We start from the raw sequence: 8,060 nt of genomic DNA, 5'->3' as shown, positions 1-8,060 counted from the left end.
AGTTTTTAACAAGGTGTTTGAAACCAGAGTACAAAACCAGTAAAAACACCTTTTTGTACTTTGACTCAAAATCTTATAGTTAGTGAGATACTTCCCTTGTGACGACTAGCCCCAACTATATATTTTATATGCGTGTGTGTGTGTGGTAATTTTGTCAAGAAATGAAAGATGTGTTTGACTGGAGACAGGCATCGCTCGTTGGAGGATTATAAGCAGGGAAAAGATTGTTCAAAGCAGAAAAAAAAACTTGTGAAGCATTTTAACTGTCCTTTTACACTGCGCCCTCACCTCTATCCCAGAACTCCCTTTGTCCAAAAGTTTCTGGCGAGAACAAACTTCCCCCCACATCTTCAAAACCTGATCACTTTGCTTTATTCTGATCAATGTGCTCCATGTTTCTTCTCTTGGTGTCAGTGTAGTCAGGAGATAAAAAAGCAAAGGAAGGAGGGGTGTGAGGGTAGACGGCTTACTTTTTTAGATGCCAATTGTATGTGTCTCTGTGGCTGCCTTACCTGTGTTCCTTTGATCATAGCTGAGCATGGAGTGGCGTTTGATTCCAGGGCTACTTTGACAGCTCGCAGGCTGGCAGAAGCCTCTCGGATGACTGGAGATCAGAGAAGACAGCCTGGAAAGCAGAAGTCCAGCTGAGAGAAGATCAGAAGAGGCAAAACTTAAACCAGAGCTATTGTGAAGGAACGTAATGGCTTAGATAACTTTTTCCCCTCCATCTTTTTTTTTCTTGTGAAAACACCCTTCAGAATTTTGAATTGCCCACTTTAAGGTCTGTGGGGCTTTGTCTGGCTTTGACAAAAGAGGCATGTTTTTCTTTCTGCCTTGTCCTGGAGAGCCTGATCTATTTAAACAGTGTCACTCCTGCTTCACGTTCTCTTGTTTGAAGCACCGCTGGTTCAGCCTGGTGACTTGCTGTAGATGTACACACTACGGAGAGAAAAAACAGCTTTAATAATTAAATGTAAAAACATGCCTTGTTCCTGTCCATACATGTGTAGAACAGCTACATTATAGTCAATTGCTTCTGTAGACTTTATTAAATCTGCACGTGTCTTTGTTTGTTTGTTTTATGCTGTTTTGTGTGTGTGTGTGTGTGTGTGTGTGTGTGTTAGGAATTTGCTAATTAAAATTTTTAAGTTGAATTAAGTGTTTTCTTAAATGTGTTCATTTAACTAATTTGTAAATCAATCCAGTGCTGTCTGTGACCCCGCAAAACATACAGACGGCTCCTGTGGTGTAATGTCTCCCTCTGGTGGAGGATGTGCTGAACATCTTACACTGCATTTTATAGATTTTAAAGGGATAGTTCACCCAAAAATAAAAATTACCCCCTTTGTAACCCTTCTGTTATGTGCAAATATTACCACTGATGTATGGGTTCATATTATTGACCCAAATATTTTAAGAAATAATAAATTACTCCGATTCATAGTTATTTGTTTTTGTTTTGTTTCTTGTTTACTCAGACAGTCCCTTTTCAATAATGTTAAATAAAGTATTCATTAAATAGAATATATAAACTATTGCTATTTGATCATTTCATTGCATATTTAAATGTACTGTAAATAGACTTCACATGTCTGGAACTGGAACCTCCCTTTTTGTTTCTTTCAAGGATGTTAATCACCAAAGCTTTAAACTACTTTCTATGGTTGAGAGAGCAAACAATGTGCCATTCAGATACTTGTAGCCTGATGACAGTATGCCACCAAACACTTTGTGTCAGGATTTGTAACATAAAAATTGGTGCATGAGCAATAAATTATTCTGTTCATCTGTTATAGTTCTCAACATTCTATTGTAGACATTCCATTTCGACTTGTGCATTTATTTTATATTGTATTGATCAATGTAATTATAAAGCCAATTTTATAAATATTAAATTTAAGAATTTGCCATAAAAGGATAACTTTCACTATCTTTTCACATTGTTAGAACAAAAAAAAGCAAGATTCCACATCCTGTGGTGCATTTGTGTCAATTGTTTTAAAGTTTTTCCATTCATGAGAGAGCTTGATTTATGAACAGAATTTTCACATCAGTTAGCACAGGCCCTTCTTATGAAGGAAGGAATTGATGAAGGAGGGGTTGTGGAGCTGTGGGAAAAGATTGCCATCACACTTTTAAGAGAAACTGGTACGCATAACAGCCTCTTATACAGTTTCACTGGCTTGTGAACCACTTTTCAAGCATTTTACATAACTGTCACATACTCGTGACCAACATACTCATATCCACACTGTCAAAAGATGACCTTTCAGACCTCCGCTGTTCTCGTGGAGAGAAGAATACATGCAAAAACGAACCTGACCAATGGGTGAAAAAAGTACACACTGAGAAAGCTGGAGTAGCTGTTCTCTTGTATCATGCCATTATGTAACCTTTGACCTCCTTAGACTGAATGTATGGACTGTGTGGGCAGACCTTCCACATCTGGAAAATACTGTTGCCCTGCATGCATGTAAAGAGTTTTCTTTTGTTTATTGATTGTTTTTGCATACTTCTGTCAATTTCAAGAAGCCTGTAACCGTGGAAACTATTCTTTTTCAACCAGTCCCAGTATGCAAAAACTTGCATTAAATAAACAAAAAAAAAACTATTTACGCCCAGAAAATGTGAAAATGGTGTTTGTCTCTAATTGAGCATGTTTCTAAATGTAAAGTGAGGGTTCTCTTCTATCAGATATTTGCATGTCAGTGCATTGTTGCCACTTATACCATCTCCAGTCAACTGTTCATCACCCAAAAAGACTATTTTTAATGCAACTTTAGAAACAATACACATTATTTATTTAATAAATTTGCAGATCATTTGGTTCAAAACAGTTGTGGCAGAAATCCACTGCAGTGTAAAATCTGATTACAATCGAGTCAGACATTCTGCACATTTATTTGTAAAAATTGTAACCTTCCTCACACGGCTGGTACCTGCTGCTTTACAATGAAGAAGCATGGCGTACATCAGGGGTGGCCAACGTCGATCCTGGAGAGCCACAGTCCTGCAGAGTTTTGTTCCAACCTTGATAAAAACTCGCCTTCCTGCTGCTTTTAGACCTTGATTAGCTTGTTCAGGTGTGTTTGATTAGGGTTGGCTGTGGCTCTCCAGGACTGACGTTGGCCACTGACTTGTCAAATTCATTTGCTATTTTATTGGTTTATTTAAAACAAAGTAAAAACAACTAAATATAAGAGCAGAAGATGCCCACATTGAGGGAGAACTTTAACACTGCCAATTTATATTCATTTAAATGCACAACTCAAATCTAAATGTTGTGGTTAAATCTAAAAAAAAAAAAAGTATAAATAGAGTAGTATAACATACGTTTAAGTGTAATTGTCATTTTCTATTAAAGTGAACGTCTCAAGATAACGTGGGCGTGGTTTATGAACCTTGTTACCAACATGTTAGAATTACTTAACCCACATCCCCAGTTTATCAATAATAACACCGGCGTGTAAACACTACAGCATCAATAGAAACTTACAGAATTATTTTAATGCAAAACATAAGTAGTAGGAGGGACTAACGTTACGTACAGAAGCACTTCACGCGGAAAGTTACTTACAGGTGAGTCGCGTTACACTCGATTCCTGCACTTTATCGCAGTTTGTGTCGCTTTTGTTTGCTGACAGGCTGTAATTGAGTGACATTAAGAGTCTGTAACTACAGAATCTGTACTTTCATGACATTAAATGGTATGAATGTGATGAATTGTCACGGATCTAACGGTGTTCAGGCTGAAAGTTACGCTCGCTGATGCCGCCTAGTGGAACGGATGGAAAACTGCTTTATTTTTTTTATCATCCACATCCACGTTATTATTAGCTGGGTCGTTTTATATATACGATACAGTGATGTACAATTTCACAAAGCATTCATTATGATGTACAGAGAAAAAAAAAAGATTGGCCTCGCAATCCAGAGAGAAATTTATTAAATTAATTATTAAATGTTGAAAATGGTATTGACTTTTTGTGCGTAAGCCTCAATGCCAGCTCACGTTTAGTTTTGCTAAATAGTTTTCTAATTAAGGTTTTGTAAAACTGCACAGCTTATCCACCTTATTCAGGCCTTCACCAACCCAACCGAGCCCATTAGAGTAGTTATGGGGCGGAGGGACACGTGTAGCCCCGCCCTGTTGTGCAGGCGGGCATTTCCAAACAATGGGCGTAAATAATCAGTCATTTAAGCCTGTAGCGTGTCTAAATGGCTGTTGACATTTATAATCTAAAAACTAATGACTGATATAACAATTAAACATTTAAAGCTACACTATGTCACTTTCTAAAGTTACAAAAATTTAAATAATGAGCGAGTGCATCATAAATCCACATTGCCAAATTGTGTTTTTGCCTTATGAACCGCTACAGTGGGACTATAATAATCATTTATATTTTAGAGCGGTAGGGATGGATTTCCCAGGAAACTGAATAGCATTTGTTATATCTCATGTCAGCAATGCCAACATTTTGTACCGTTATTTTAAAACAATTGATTTCAACAAGTCAATACAAAAAGCTGCTTAAAGAGACATATTTTTAGATGCACATCTTTTTTTCATTATTTATTGATTTATTATTTAAGGTGACTCAAGCCATCAGATTCATCCGTGCATAATAGTGGTGCACAACTCACATAATTACCAAAACTATCTTCCGCCACAAGTAACTTGTAGTTTTATGCTTCAGCCACGAGAGGGACACAATTTACGATTATATATTTGTCATAGCATTTATCTTAAAAGTTATTATAATCATGGGTGTTCAACAAAGCACCTGCTTTCGTATTTATGTTTACCCTAAATTATTTTTCCATCAGTAAAAAATTATACATTCGTGTCATTTTTAAAGTGACATTGATATCACAAAAGATAGACCAGGTTTTAATCTGTACTTACTGCTTCATAATCTTTGTCTAGTACTCTGCAGTATATTAACCAGAGACTCAGAAACACAGAAACACAGAGACAGGTAGAAGGCCATAAGCTAACTTCAACAGCATGCGAGTACAAAGATCCAAATATTATTATTGGGACAGCATTACAGAATAACAATTATATACTCCGCTAAATTTCTTTCACACTGTACAGCTTTAGGAAAATGTACATATTTTTATATTTTTCTATAAACATTCTTGACGAAGATTCTACACAGGCTGTGCAGTGTGTTTTCACTCTTTTATCTTTGTAGTTCACATGATTTATGGACCATTAGATCCAGTTCATCCCGTTTATATCACTCTGTTGATATAAAAAGTATATATCAATTTACATTTATTAACTTTATAATCAGATGTTACAGTATGGAGTAATTATTTATGTCTTTACCCTACAGAAAACAGGGTGTTTGGACACCCAGTCAACAGATGCAGAGCTCTGGGACATGTGGAAAGATATTTGCTTTAATGATGGACATCTGCTCATGGACAGGTAATAATGTGTGTTGTTGGCTAGTAAATGTGTAGGTTACCATGATTTTCATTTTGAGGTATCGTTCCTTTAAAAAGCAAATGATGGTAACCTAAGTAGGTGGGGAAGAGATGGGGATTAAAAAAATATTTTTATTTTTTTTTCAAGCTGAAAAGCATAACCACTGCCAAACATTATGCTGGGACCCCAACCATCCCCACCCCTTCACTCATAATGCAGAGATTTGCCTGGGCTCAAACCAGCAACCTCTGAACCATGAGGCAGTGTTCTTACCTGTGAGCCATAGATCTCTTGTTGAAATGTGTGAAGGAACTTATAGTTCACTGTTAACCTGTATGTGCCCTGTGATTTTACAATAAACTAGTTAAAGCTTTCTTTTGGCTGATTAATATCTCAACACACTAAGGTGGGATTTGAACCCATGTCTCACTTGCAGCCTTAAACATATAGAACATGTGTTTAGCCACTAGTGCCACTGTGGCTCTCACACTGAGTGATGGTGTTTGGGGCACTTTGTTGGATTTAATGCCAACAATTTAACAAGCAATAATGGGATTTGATTTCCGGTCTTCATGATTGAAACACAGTGTTTTACCTTCTGAGCCACTGAATCTGTGGATTTCATCTTCGTTTAAACAAGGTTTGAAAAGGTGATGAAACACTATACTACTACTTGTGGGATTTGAAGACAGACTTTCACATTTCAAGTTATTAGTAGTTGACCATCATGTTCAAAAATGAGCAATCATCCTCCACACCACAGAGTTTGTTCTAATATTTAAAAAATGTAATAAAAACAAAAAGTAAAAAAAGTTTTTAAAAATGCAAATAAATTGTATTTTTTAAGTCTTGCCTCAGGTACCTCATCAACAATACAAAACCATCAAAGCTAGAAAAACACATCCACTCAAGTATAAAAAACACATAATTTGAAGTCACAGGTAGTTCAAAGGAACACTGTTCTCTACAAAGGTAACACAAACACCAGAACCACGTAATTGCTATTAAACAGAACTCAGAACAACAAACAGAACTATATCCCATATTAACTACAACATCAATAATAAGCACAGACAGCTTGAACAGACACAGCTAATTAAATATTCATCTCCCACAGCCAATCAACACTCATATTACCACAGCATAGACTGTAATTGCTTTGTGTTTGCATAGACTATAGCATAGAACATATTTCCTTTGAATTTAAGCCTAAGTAAGGTGGTCCTCCAGGAGCAGGATTGGATACACCTGTTGTAAGCAGATCATCCTTCTGAAGCCACAAATGTTTAAAGGGGTCATATGATGCTTTTTTAAAGATCATTATCACGCCTTCTTTCTTTGCGTGAACATTTGGGCGCATTATGCAAATATTCCCACATAGTGACCTAGATATGTGGTGGCATGTTAGAACGAGCCGTTTTAGGGGGGTGTGGCAGAGTCTTAACTTTGATAAAGAATATCTCTTTGGTTTTGAGACTTTAGTCTTTGCAACTTCAGGGATCTTATCTATTCACGAACAGCTTGTAACACTCCAAAGAGAAAGGAACATTTGAAATCGCATCATATGACCCCTTTAATATAATGAAAGGTCTTCCTGCTCCTGGAGAGACACTTTCCTGGGATTAGCTACAACCTTTACAGAAAACACATTTGTTGTCAGTTGCTGTGTCTCATATGGAAGGCTGTGCCCTCTGGTGGTCACATTTGATGGCTACATATGTCATAAAGGTGAGGTAGGCTTGATTAGATCCTCCAGGTGTAGCTAATCACTGACTTGCTCATGTACAACTGATACTGTGGATCTCTGGACAAGTTTGCATCATAAAACATGAAGACAGTAAAAAAACAGGGTCTACATTTTTAAATCAGTTTTATTTTGGTAAACGACACATGTTGTCACAGATTTGTGAGATACCATAATTGAAGGATGTGTGAAACAACATAATGTAAGAATAAACACAAAACACATGTTATACTTGTCATCAGTGAATCCGGGCAATCATGAAATAGTGGCGTGTGGCTTGTGCAGCCATTCTCAAGAAACTGTGTCGACTGAGTGTGAAGGTGGCTTTCAGGTCAAACACTCAAACCAACATGCAGTTTCGTGTCAGACACTGATCGGTCTGTGCAGAGCTGTGTAAAGTTGAACACGACTTGTGTAGCACTGACTGTTCAGCATACACAATGATTGGCTGTGTGAATATTAGTTATGTCTATAATTAAGGCGATAAATATAGTTGTTTGTAGTTAGTATATGTTATCATTCTGTTTGTCATTCTGTTTAGTGTTAATTATGTGGTTCTATATCATATTTTCACTAAATATTTGACAGTGTTACCCTTGTTGAGAATAGTGTTTCTTTGAACTACATGTGACTTCATGTTTTTTTTGTTATTGGTTCATTGAGAATGTTATCTTTATGAGAACTTTTATTTTAATGTTTGTTAAAAGTTGGTAGGGATCTTTTTTTCTGTGCTTGAACTTAATTTCATAAAACTTTATGCAAATAAAGTTGAGTTGGGGGTATAAACCAAAACAGTAGTTGTGCATAAACAGCAGATGTCTGTATAATTCAATATGAGTGTAACAAACATTAAATTATGTAAAAGAAATTATAATT

The 8,060-nt window shown here is 36.4% G+C and overlaps 2 long non-coding RNA genes across 2 annotated transcripts in view; one reads left to right on the top strand and one right to left on the bottom strand.

The window, feature by feature from the left end:
* LOC107656345 (uncharacterized) overlaps positions 1-389 on the bottom strand; it is a 14,746-nt gene extending 14,357 nt beyond the window's left edge. Inside the window, exon 1 of the long non-coding RNA XR_001630559.1 lies at positions 289-389. This is a non-coding gene — a long non-coding RNA (uncharacterized LOC107656345). The remainder of the gene's footprint in view (positions 1-288) is intronic.
* Positions 390-3,339: 2,950 nt separating this feature from the next.
* Positions 3,340-5,776, top strand: LOC107656346 (uncharacterized). Its single transcript, XR_001630560.1, has 3 exons — positions 3,340-3,579; positions 5,346-5,440; positions 5,588-5,776. It is a non-coding gene; the product is annotated as an uncharacterized LOC107656346 (long non-coding RNA).
* The last annotated feature ends 2,284 nt before the right edge of the window (positions 5,777-8,060 follow it).

Source organism: Sinocyclocheilus anshuiensis, unplaced genomic scaffold (genome assembly GCF_001515605.1).
Source record: "Sinocyclocheilus anshuiensis isolate Anshui unplaced genomic scaffold, SAMN03320099.WGS_v1.1 scaffold183, whole genome shotgun sequence".
In the NCBI taxonomy this organism is placed as follows: Eukaryota; Metazoa; Chordata; class Actinopteri; order Cypriniformes; family Cyprinidae; genus Sinocyclocheilus; species Sinocyclocheilus anshuiensis.
Note: the sequence above shows the minus strand (reverse complement) of the source record. Positions and strands in the feature narration are given on the sequence as shown.